Consider the following 12,903-nt stretch of genomic DNA (forward strand, 5'->3'; position numbering starts at 1 on the left):
TCCACATATCCTACAAAGAGACAGGCATAGCTGGGGCCCATGCGGGTGCCCATGGCAACTCCTTTAGTTTGGAGGAAGTGGGAGGATTGGAAGGAGAAGTTATTCAGGGTGAGGACCAGTTCAGTCAGTCGAAGGAGGGTGTCAGTGGAAGGGTACTGGTTGGTGCGGCGGGAAAGGAAGAAGTGGAGGGCTTTGAGTCCTTCGTGATGGGGGATGGAGGTGTACAGGGACTGGATGTCCATCGTGAAGATAAGGCGTTGGGGACCGGGGAAGCGAAAATCCTGGAGGAGGTGGAGGGCATGGGTGGTGTCCTGAACGTAGGTGGGGAGTTCTTGGACTAAAGGGGACAGAACCGTGTCGAGGTACGCAGAGATGAGTTCGGTGGGGCAGGAGCAGGCTGAGACAATGGGTCGGCCAGGGCAGTCAGGTTTGTGGATTTTGGGCAGGAGGTAGAAACGGGCGGTGCGGGGTTGTGGGATTTTGAAGTTGGAGGTGGTGGATGGGAGATCCCCTGAGGTGATGAGGTTATGGATGGTCTGGGAGATGATGGTTTGGTGGTGGGAGGTGGGGTCATGGTCAAGGGGGCAATAGGAGGAGGCGTCCGCGAGCTGGCGTTTGGCCTCAGCGGTATAAAGGTCGGTGCGTCAAACTACTACCGCGCCTCCCTTGTCTGCTGGTTTGATGGTGAGGTTGGGGTTGGAGCGGAGGGAGTGGAGGGCTGCACGTTCTGAGGGTGAGAGGTTGGAGTGGGTGAGAGGGGTGGACAGGTCGAGTCGGTTAATGTCGCGGCGGCAGTTGGCTATAAATAGATCGAGGGCGGGTAAGAGGCCAGCACGGGGTGTCCAGGTGGATGGGGTGTGTTGGAGGCGGGAGAAGGGGTCGTCAGAGGGTGGGCGGGAGTCTTGGTTGTGAAAGGCACGGAGGCGAAGGCGGCGGAAGAATTGTTCAATATCCCGCCGCGTGTTGAACTCATTAATCCGAGGGCGTAGGGGAATGAAGGTGAGGCCTCTGCTGAGGACTGATCTTTCATCCTCAGAGAGGGGGAGGTCTGGAGGGATGGTGAAGATCCGGCAAGTTTGGGAGCTAGGACCTGGTGTGGGACTGGAGCTGGGAGTGGGAGTGGGGTTAGGGGCGGGGGCAGAGATCGGCGTAGGGGTGGGGTTAGACGTGGTGATGAAGCTTGGTGTGGGGGCGGGGTTAAGCGTGGGGGCGGAATTACGCGTGGTGACGAAATTTGGTGTGGGGGCATGGTTACGCGTGGTGATGGAAGTGAGCGTGGGGTCGGGGTTACGCGTGGTGATGAAATTCGGCGTGGGGGCGGGGTTATGCGTGGTGACGCAAGTCGGCGTGAGGGCGGGGTTACACATGATGACGAAAGTCGGCGTGGGGGCGGAGACACCTGAGGCATTGCGGTTGTGCAGGTTAGTGATGTCAGTGGGGGCGGAAGTGGCTGCTGCGACGGCAGCCGAAGGGGCGGAAATGATTGTGGCGACGAAAGAGCCGTTGTCATTCCCGGTAGACGCAGGGGTCGCGAGTCCGTCGGCGATCTTCCTGGCGATTGTGGAAGCGGTTGTCTGTGCGGTGATCGTCGGGGCAGTTGTTTGGGCGGCGATCGCGGAGGCTGCGAGGTCGGTGGGGGTGGAAGTGACGGCACGGTCGTCGCAGGCGCTGTAGCGGCCGCATGTGTAATAGCGTCCAACAGGCCAACAGCACCTCCACACACATCATCTATTGCATCCGCTGCACCTGATGTGGCCTCCTCTATACTGGGGAGACGGGCCGCCTACTTGCAGAACGCTTCAGGGAACACCACTGGGACGCCCGGACCAACCAACTCAACCACCCCGTGGCTCAACACTTTAACTCTCCCTCCCACTCCACCGAAGACATGCAGGTCCTTGGACTCCTCCATCGCCAGAACATAACAACACGACGGTTGGAAGAAGAGTGCCTCATCTTCCGTCTGGGAACCCTCCAACCACAAGGGATGAACTCAGATTTCTCCAGTTTCCTCATTTCCCCTCCCCCCACCTTGTCTCAGTCGATTCCCTTGAACTCAGCACCGCCCTCCTAACCTGCAATCCTCTTCCTGACCTCTCCGCCCCCACCCCACTCCGGCCTATCACCCTCACCTTGACCTCCTTCAACCTATCACATCTCCATCACCCCTCCCCCAACTCCCTCCTCCCTACCTTTTATCTTAGCCTGCCTGGCACCCTCTCCTCATTCCTGATGAAGGGCTCTGGCCCGAAACGTCGAATTTCCTGTTCCTTGGATGCTGCCTGACCTGCTGTGCTTTAACCAGCAACACATTTTCAGCTCTGATCTCCAGCATCTGCAGACCTCATTTTTTACTCCATGACTTATACACTTAATGCAAGGTCTTGGAGAGTGTTGCTGAACAAAGAGACCTTGGAGTGCAGGTTCATAGTTCCTTGAAAGTGGAGTCACAGATAGACCGGATGGTGAGGAAGGCGTTTGATATGCTTTCCTTTATTGGAAAGTGCATTGCGTATAAGTGTTGAGAAGTCATTTTCCAGTTGAACAGGACATTAATTTGACCACTTTTGGAATATTGTGTACAATTCTGATCTCCCTCTTACAAGAAGGATGTTCTGAAACTTGAAAGGATTCAGAATGGATTTATGAGGATGTTGCCAGAGTTGGGGGATTTGAGCTCTCGGGAGAGGCTGAATAGGCCAGGCCTGCTTTCTCCGGAGTGTTGGAGGCTGAGGGGTGATCTTATAGAGGTGTTTAAAATCATGAGGGACATGGATAGGGTAAATAGGCAAAGTCGTTTCCTCAGGCTGGGTGAGTCCAAAGCTAGAAGGCATAGGTTTAAGGTGAGAAGGGAAAATATAAAAGAGACCTAAGTGGCAACATTTTCACGCAGAGGGTGGTTTGAGTGTGGAATGAGCTGCCAGAGGAAGTGATGGAGGCTGGTATGATTACAACATGTAAAAAGCATTTGGATGGGTATATAAAATGGGGGAGATACTAAATGAATATTTTGCATTAGTATTTACCAAGGAAAAGGATATGGAAGATATAGACTGTAGGGAAATAGATGGTGACATCTTGCAAAATGTGTTGCTGGAAAAGCGCAGCAGGGCAGGCAGTATCCTAGGAACAGGAGAGTCGACGTGTTGGGCATGAGTCCTTCTTCAGGAATGAGGAGAGTGTGCCAAGCAAACTAAGATAAAAGGTAGGGAGGAGGGACTTGGAGGAGGGGCGTTGGAAATGCGATAGGTGGAAGGAGGTTAAGGTGGGGGTGATAGGCTGGAGTGGGGTGGGGGCGGAGAGGTCAGGAAGAAGATTGCAGGTTAGGAAGGTGGTGCTGAGCTCGAGGGTTGGGACTGAGACACTGTGGGGGGAGGGGAAATGAGGAAACTGGAGAAATCTGAGTTCATCCTTTGTGGTTGGAGGGTCAGGGTGAGGACCAGTTCAGTCAGTCAAACGAGGGTGTCAATGGAAGGGTACTGGTTGGTACAGCGGGAAAGGAAGAAGCGGAGGGCTTTGAGGCCTTCGTGATGGGGAATGGAGATGTATAGGGACTGGATGTCCATGGTGAAGATAAGGCGTTGGGGACCAGGGAAGCGAAATCATGAAGGAGGTGGAGGGCGTGGGTGGTGTCCCGAACATAGGTGGGGAGTCCTTGGACTAAGGGGGACAGGACCGTGTCGACATTTGCAGAGATGAGTTCGGTTGAGACAATGAGTTGGGCGGGGCAGTCAGGTTTGTGGATTTTGGGCAGGAGATAGAAACGGGCGGTGTGGGGTTGTGGGACTATGAGGTTGGAGGCAGTGGATGGGTGATCCCCTGAGGAGATGAGGTTATGGATGGTCTGGGAGATGCTGGTGTGGTGGTGGGAGGTGGGTCATTGTTAAGGGGGCAGTAGGAGGAGGTGTCCGCGAGCTGGCGTTTAGCCTCAGCGGTGTAAAGATCGGTGTGCCAAACTACCACCGCGCCTCCCTTGTTTGCCGGTTTGATAGTGAGGTTGGTTTGGAACGGAGGGAGTGGAGGGCTGCACGTTCCGAGGGTGAGAGGTTGGAGTGGCTATGAAGAGATTGAGGGCAGGTAAGAGGCCAGCACGGGGTGGCCAGGTGGATGGGGTGTGTTGGAGGCGGGAGAAGGGGTCATCAGAGGGTGGGTGAGAATCCTGGTTGAAGAAGTAGGTGTGGAGGCGAAGGCGGCAGAAGAATTGTTCGATGTCTCGCCGCGTGTTGGACTCGTCAATCCGAGAGCATACGGGAATGAGGTGAGGCCTCTGCCGAGGACTGATCTTTTATCCTCAGTGAGGGGTAGTTCTGGAGGGATGGTGTAAATACGGCAGGGCTGGGAGCTAGGACCTGGTGTGGGGCTGGAGCTGGGAGTGGGGGCGGGGTTAGGTGTGGGGGTAGGAATTGGGGTGGGGACAGAGATCTGAGTAGGGGTGGGGTTCGGCGTGGGGACGGAGATCGGCATGGGGCAGGGTTAGGTGTGCGGACGGAGATCGGCGTGGGGGTGGAGAATCATGCGGCGTGCTCGTTGTGCAGGTGAGTGATGTCACTGGGGGGGGCGCAAGTGGCTGCAGCAACGGCAGAAACGGAGTTGTTCCCGATAGCCGGGGACCCCGCGGAGGCCGCGAATCTGTTGGCGATGGTCTTCCTGGCGATCGTGGAGGCGGTTGTCTGGGTGGTGATCGCGGAGGCAGTTGTCTGGGCGGCGATCGTGGAGGCTGCATGGTCGGTGGGGGCGGAAGTGACGTCATGGTTCGCGGTGGCGGTTGCTGCTGCGGGAGCTGCTGCGGCCGCGTGGTTAATGGCGCCCGAATGATTCCGGAGGCTGGTGGAAGATTCTGGAACAGTTGAGGAACCCAGAGTGTGGAGGTAAGTACATGAAAGGTTTTGGTACTTACTGTCTTTAATTTCCGATATGGCTAGGAAGAACTGTCTGTTTAGTGTATGGATTCTTCTGTGGATGAAAAACAGTAGAGGTCAACCAGGACAACCAGTACCTACAACAAATCCGAAGCCTCCAGCAACAGACCTCCCTCCGGATCCTCCGTTCCACGCTCGCAGCCATGTGCCGCCACCTACACTCCCTGCAATCAGCCCTTCCCCAGCTCAGGACAATACTCTTCCAGACTTGCAAAGGATCTTTGCTGTTCTTCATCCACAGAAGCATCCAAGAGGAAGTTAAACAGTTCATCCACTTTACTAACACCTTCCACCCCTGGACCGTCTCAGACTCCTCCCTCCCCTTCCTAGACCTCTCCATTTCTATCTCGGGCAACCAAATCAACACGGACATTTACTATAAACCGACCGACTCCCACAACTGCCTAGACTACACCTCCTCCCACCCTGGCCCCTGTAAAAATGCCATCCTATATTCCCAATTCCTTCATCTCGCTGCATCTGCTCCCAGAGGACAGTTCCAATACCGAACAACCCAGGTGGCCTCTTTCTTCAAAGAGTGCAATTTCCCCCCAGACATGGTTGACGATGCACTCCACCCCATCTCCTCCACTTCCCACTCCTCCACCCTTAAGCCCCACCCCTCCAATCACCACCAGGACAGAACCCTGCTGGTCCTCACCTACCACCCTACCAATCTCCATATACATCGTATCATCCGTCATCATTTCTGCCACCTCCAAACGGACCCCACTACCAGGGATGTAATTCCCTCCCCTCCCCTATCAGCGTTCCAAAAAGACCACTCCCTCCGTGACTCCCTCGTCAGATCCACACCCCCCACCAACCCAACCTCCACTCCCGGCACCTTCCCCTGCAACCACAAGAAATGCAAAACCTGCGCCCACATCTCCCCCCTTACTTCCTCCAAGGCCCCAAGGGATCCTTCCATATCCACCACAAATTCACCTGCACCTCCACACACATCATTTCCTGCATCCGCTGCACCCGATGTGGCCTCCTCTATATTGGGGAGACAGGCCGCCTACTTGTGGAACGTTTCAGAGAACACCTCTGGGACACCCAGACCAACCAACCCAACCACCCCGTGGCTCAACACTTCAACTCCTCCTCCCACTCCACCAAGGACATGCAGGTCCTTGGACTCCTCCATCACCAGACCATAGCAACACGACGACTGGAGGAAGAGCACCTCATCTTCTGCCTAGGAACTCTCCAACCACAAGGGATGATCTCAGATTTCTCCAGTTTCCTCATTTACCCTCTCCTCGCCTTGTCTCAGTCCCAACCCTTGAACTCAGCACCATCTTCCTAGCCTGCAATCTTCTTCCTGACCTCTCTGCCCTCACCCCCACTCTGGCCTATCACCCTCACCCTAACCTCCTTCCACCTATTGCATTTCCAACGCCCCTCCCCCAAGTCCCTCCTTCCTACCTTTTATCTTAGCCTGCTTGGCACACTTTCCTCATTCCTGAAGAAGGGCTCATGCCTGAAACGTCGATCCTCCTGCTCCTTGGATACTGCCTGCCCTGCTGCACTTTTCCAGCAACACATTTTTAATGTTTAAAAGGCATTTGGACAAATACATGGATAGGAAAGGATTAGGATAGGATTAGGATATGGGCCAATTACAGGGAAATGGAGTTAGCGTGGATGGACATTTTGGTCAGCATGGACTAGTTTGGGCCAAAGTGCCTGTTTCTGTGCTGTAGGACTCTATAACTGTATGGTAGTATCGTGGTCAGTGAAGAATTTTATCTAAGATTACAAAGATATGGCAAATGGAGTTTCATTTTAGGTGTTGCATTTTGGTAAAACAAACAAGGGCATGATGTGTGCAATTAATGGCGGAGCTTTGGGTGGTGCTGCAGAGCGAGAGACCTTGTGGTTCAGGTACATAATTCTTTGAAAGTTGTGTCACAGGTAGACAGGGTGGTTGAGAAGACATTTATCATGCTTGTATTCATTCCTCAAACCTTTGAGTCTAGGAGTTGGGACATCATGTTGAGGTTGAACCAGACATTGGTGGGGCCCATTCTACAGTGCTGTGTACAGTGCTGTCACCCTGCTATATGAAGTATATGATTAAAATGGAGAGGCTTAGAACATAGAACATAGAACATAGCGCAGAACAAACCTTTCGTCCCTCGATGTTGCACCAACCTGTGAAATATTTATAGCTTGTCCCCCTACACTATCCCATCATCCATGTGCTTATCCAAGGATTGTTTAAATCTCCCTAATGTGGCTGAGTTAACTACATTGGCAGGCAAGGCATTCCACACCCTTGCCACTCTCGGAGTAAAGAACCGGCCCCTGACATTTGTCTTAAATCTATCACCCCTCAATTTGTAGTTATGCCCCCTCGTACAAGCTGACATCATCATCCGAGGAAAAAGACTTTCATTGTCTACCCTATCTAATCCTCTGATCATCTTGTATGTCTCTGTCAAATCCCCTCTTAGCTGCCTTCTTTCCAATGAGAACAGACCCAAGTCTCTCAGCCTTTCCTCATAAGACCTTCCCTCCAGACCAGGCAACATCTTGGAAAATCTCCTCTACACCTTTTCCAATGCTTCCACATCCTTCCTGAAATATGGCGAGCAGAACTGTAAACAATATTCCAAGTGTGGCCACACTAGCGTTTTGTATAGTTGCAGCATAATATTGCGACTCCGGAATTCAATCCATCTACCAATGAAACCTAACACACTGTATGCCTTCTTAACAGCACTATCAACCTGGGTGCCAATTTTCAGGGATCTATGTACATGGACTCCAAGATCCCTCTGCACATCCACACTACCAAGAATCTTTCCATTGACCCAGTACTCTGCCTTCCTGTTATTCTTCCCAAAGTGCATCGTCTCACATTTAGCTGCATTGAACTCCATTTGCCACCTCTCAGCCCAATTCTGCAGTTTATCCAAGTCCCACTGCAATCTGTAACATTCTTCCAAACTGACCACTACTGCACTGACTTTAGTGTCATCTGCAAATTTGCCAATCCATCCACTTTTGCCTGTGTCTAAGTCATTTATAAAAATGACAAACAGCAGTGGTCCCAAAACAGATCCTTGTGGCACACTGCTAGTAACCGGACTCCAGGCTGAATATTTTCCATCCACCACCACTCGCTGCCTTCTTTCAGAAAGCCAGTTTCTACTCCAAACTGCTAAATCACCCTCAATTCCATGCCTCTGCATTTTCTTCAACAGCCTACCATTCAGAAGAAATTTACCAGTATATTGTCAGGAATGGACAGTTTGAGTTTGAAGGATAGGTTAGAAAGGCTAGGACTGTTTTCATTGGAGCGTAAAATCACAAGGGGCATAGATAAGGAGAATAGCAAGGATCTTTTACCTTGTGTGAGAGTGTTCAAACCTAGGGGGCATATTTTTAAGGTGGGAAGAGCAAGTTTTAAAAAGGATACAAGAGACAACTTCTTTACATAGAGAGTGGTTTGTGTGTGGAATAAATTGCCAGAAGAACCAATGGATGCATGTACAGTTCCAACACTTAAAAGATATTTAGATAAGTACATGAATAGGAAAAGTTTGGAGGGATATGGGCCAAATGCAGGCAAGTGGGACTAGTTAAGTTTGGGAACATGGTCGGCATGGACTAGTTGGACCGAAGGATCTGTTTCCATGCTGTATGACTCTATGACTCAATGGCTGTGTAACTCTATGAGTGCTGATGAGGGTAATAGCTTCCCTGTGGTATACTTTAGGAAGGCTTTTGATGAGGTCCGTCATAGCTGACTGGTCAAGAAAGTAAGAGTTCATGGGATCCAAGACAAAGTGACATGTTGATCCAAAATTATCTGAGAGGCAGGAAGCAGAGATTGATGGCTGAGAAGTATTTCTGTGGCTGGATGTTTGCTTCCAGTGGGGTACTGCAGGGCTCAGTGCCAGGCCCCATGCTGTTTGTGATATATATTAATGATTGGACATGAAAGTAGGGGGGAGTGATCCGGAAGTTTGAGAATGACATGAAAATTGGTAGGGTGTTAAATAGTGAGCAGAATAGTCATAAATTGCAGGAGGATTAGTCATCTGGACAGAGCAGTGGCAATGGAATTCAACTTGGAATGTGTGAGGTAATGCACTTGGAAACGGTGACAAGACAAGTGATTACACTATGGATGGTAGGACTCTGGAAACCTCTGAGGATTAGAGGGATTTAGGCATATCCACGGATTCCTGAAAATAGCATAATAGCTAGATAAGGTGGTTTAGAAGGTGTGGAGAATATTGTCCTTTATTACTGAAGCAGAGACTACAAGAATAAGGACACTACACTGAAACTGTATAAAACACTAGTTGGACCACAGCTGGAGTATTGTGTGTAGCTCTGGTCGCCATATTCTAAGAAGGATTTAATTGCACTTGAGAGGGTGCAAGTGAGATTTCTTACTATGCTGCCTAGGCTCGAATTCTGTAGAGTCGTCGATAATAAGGCGGCATAGGTTGAAGGTAAGAGGTAAAAGGCTAAGAGGGGATTTGAGGAGAAATGTTTTCACCCAAAGTTTGAGATATCTGGAACTCACTAACTGAAAAGATGGCTGAGCCTGAAACATTTGAACTATTCATGCAGTGTTTCGGTATTGAGTTACATTGTCATTGTTTCCAAGGCTATGGGCCAGAATTGGAAAATGGGACTTTGGTGATTGGTGTGCACACTTTGGGCCAAATGACCTCCTTCTGTGCAGTAAATATCTATCAGTCTATAGGCTAGTATTCCTCTTATTACAGCAGAGAATGTTACATTGAGACTTAATAGTAACTTTAAATATTACATGAAAAGTTTTGACAGAATAAGAAGAAGCTGTCTCCTGTGACAGAAGGACTGCGTACCCACATGATATAGATTTAAGAAAATTGGCAAATAACCTGCTGATCTGACAAGCAAATGTTTTTCACACAAAATATTGTTGCCTGGAATTCATTGCCTGAAAAATAGTGATGAAGCCATTTGTATACTGAACTACAGAGGTGAATTAAACATATACTTGGGAAGAGTAATAAAAATTACAGGGCAATAGAAAAGAGCAAGGAAATAAAACTAATTTGCAGATGCTAGAAGTCTGAAACAAGAAACTCAGCAGATTTGGCAGAACCTGAGAGAAACAGAGTTAATGTTTTTGAGTTTTGTATAACTCTTCTGTTCAGAACAGACTAATATATAATACCTTACAGGCAGACGCAGGCAGAATAAGTTGATTGGTCACATTTTGTGTCATAAGATTCCATGCTGCCAGATTGATTAAAATCCCCTCACAGTTTGTTTTGGTCCAGTCAGCTGAGGTTTCTGTTTTCAAAGAAGAATGGATAAATTAGTCAAATTTTAGATCGTAGTCACCTTTTCTGTTACTTACAAAAGCCTGAGCTCTTCTTTAGTGTCTGATTTGCACTGAAATTTGTTTTCTCTAATCTTATACCTTTGCCCTGAATGCTTCCCCCTCCTTCTGTGAAAGCCTAGGCTCAAGTTAGGAAAGGATTTTGCCAATTTGCCTTTCATCCACACATTTTTTCAAAATGGTTATTGATCATGTCAGAATGTAGATTATAAGTGATATCAAGGTTCTTAATTGTAGACAGCATCAAAGTTTATCTGTTCATGTTCTCACCTGATATCCACAAATACATTTCCAAGCAATATCTCTGGATGTTGCCACCAGCTTGAATATCCTGCCTGTTATGAAGCCGAAGGCTTGTACTGTACATTTAAGGGAGAGTAAATGCTGTTTTGCACTGAGAGCTTACAAGCACCAGTGATGACTAACTAGGTCTCAGAGTGAATTGGAAAAGTGAAAATATGCAACATTTGGCTGTAAAACAGATTGCTGAGTTGGTTTTTCTGTTGACAACAAATTAAATTTAGGCAATCAGTTTAAATTATGCCCCAGGATATTAAAACCCAATTAATTTTAATATGGGTTTTTATTAGAGTAGTCTATTGTTATAGAGTTGGAAGCAGATAACAATCAGTTAAGAGAAAAGAGGGCTTAGAGTTATGAATAGTTGTTGTTTAATGCTCGCTTTTAGAGTTAAAGAGTAAAGTGATATAATTTTCTTTAAATAGTTGTATTTGAGAGTTCTCTATCATTCATACTTTAACAGATTAAGGAGTGCGGGGTGAGCTTTTCTGGGTGTTTGATTTAATTAACAGAAAGGTTCACTGCCATTTCATAACACTGCCACCAATCAGTTATGAAATAATTCAGATTTAATCCATGTCCATCTCATTTTTTTAGGTAACCATATAATGGAATTAATTTCAAGGATTCAGGACTTTTCGAAATGTAAATATTTCATAAGAAGTGCTGGTTAAAATTTAATACTGTTGCATGCATCTCACTGGCTGGGCATTTATTAACATTTTGTACAAAGATTCTGTTTGCCAAATTCCAAAGATTATCACTCTGTAAATGTGTTCTGAAAGTATTGCTGGAAGAAATAAGCTTTCCACTAACATCTGAAAAAGAATTGGCATGAAGCAAATTCAGGTAACTGCATTCTACATAATGACATTTAATATAGTTAGCATGCATTTCTTGATGCCATATTTCCAGAAATGAACTGAAAATTTTATTTGGGAACACTGTAAACTATTTTAGCATACAACCTTGACCAAAGCTAGGCTTGTGTTGAGTCCTGATTGCACTCTTAGCTACCTTCTCCCCAGCCCCACCCTCCTTCCATTTACCTCTCCACTCTGGAGCTCCCAGCCTGATGTATCCTGATGAAGGGCTTTTGCCGGAAACATCAATTTTCCTGCTCCTCGGATGCTGCCTGACCTGTTATGCTTTTCCAGCACCACTCTAATCTTGACTCTGATTTCCAGCATCTGCAGTTCTCACTTTCGCCTTGTGTTGAGTCCTGACTATATACAGCCCAGATATCTGTGCAGTAAGGATGGAATTGATTGTATTAACACAGAGGATTGCAGAATTGAATATGTAATTAAGTTAAACTGATAAATACTTGCATTCTGGTTTCTATGATATTTTATGTTGGTTCAAAATTAATGCATTCAACTCCTTTTCCTGTAGAAGTTCATCTTTTACTGATTCTTGATTAAGAATGTATGTTGAAAATAAAATTTTGTGCTTCTCTGTACATTCCATATGTTCATCATTTGCCATGTGTTATATCATATAACTAAGGACTTCATTGGAATGTTTCATTTAAGGCTAATTTTCACATGTTGCTGAGCACAGACTGAATATGTAAGTGTGAATTTGTTGATGGTTTCTGAAGACAATGAAATTGTGATAAGTTTAGATCATATTAAGTAATAAATCAGAAAATATTGCAATATTATTCCTTATAAACCCTGTAATTAACAAAAAATGTATTTATTTTCATTGTAATTGAACAGTGATTAAATAGCATCAAACAACGACAGGATGAAGACAGTTTTGTATCTGATTTACTTTGTGGTCCACTTACCTAAATCTTTTTCACAAAATAATGAAGGTAAGTCTTTTTGCTGTCTTTTTACCTTGTACTTGAAGATTGAATGTACTGAGCAGATGAGTTGATTTAATTAAGTATTGATCATAGAGTCATAGAGATGTACAGCATGGAAACAGTCCCTTCGATTCAACCTGTCCATGCTGACCAGATATCCCAACCCAATCTAATTCCACCTGCCAGCACCCAGACCATATCCCTCCAAACCCTTCCTCTTCATATACCTATCCAGATGCTTTTTAAATGTTGCAATTGTACCAGCCTCGATCACTTCCTCTGGCATACACATACACATACCACCCTCGGCATGAAGAAGTTGCCCATTATGTCTCTTTTATATCTTTCCTATCTCATCCTAAACCTATGCCCTCTAGTTCTAGACTCCCCAAACCCATGGAAGAGACTTTCTCCATTTATCCTATCCACGACTCTCATGATTTTATAAACATCTATAAGGTCACCCCTCAGCCTCCAACGCTCCAGGGAAAACAGCTCCAGCCTGT

Source organism: Hemiscyllium ocellatum, chromosome 1, assembly GCF_020745735.1.
Source record: "Hemiscyllium ocellatum isolate sHemOce1 chromosome 1, sHemOce1.pat.X.cur, whole genome shotgun sequence".
Classification (NCBI taxonomy): Eukaryota; Metazoa; Chordata; class Chondrichthyes; order Orectolobiformes; family Hemiscylliidae; genus Hemiscyllium; species Hemiscyllium ocellatum.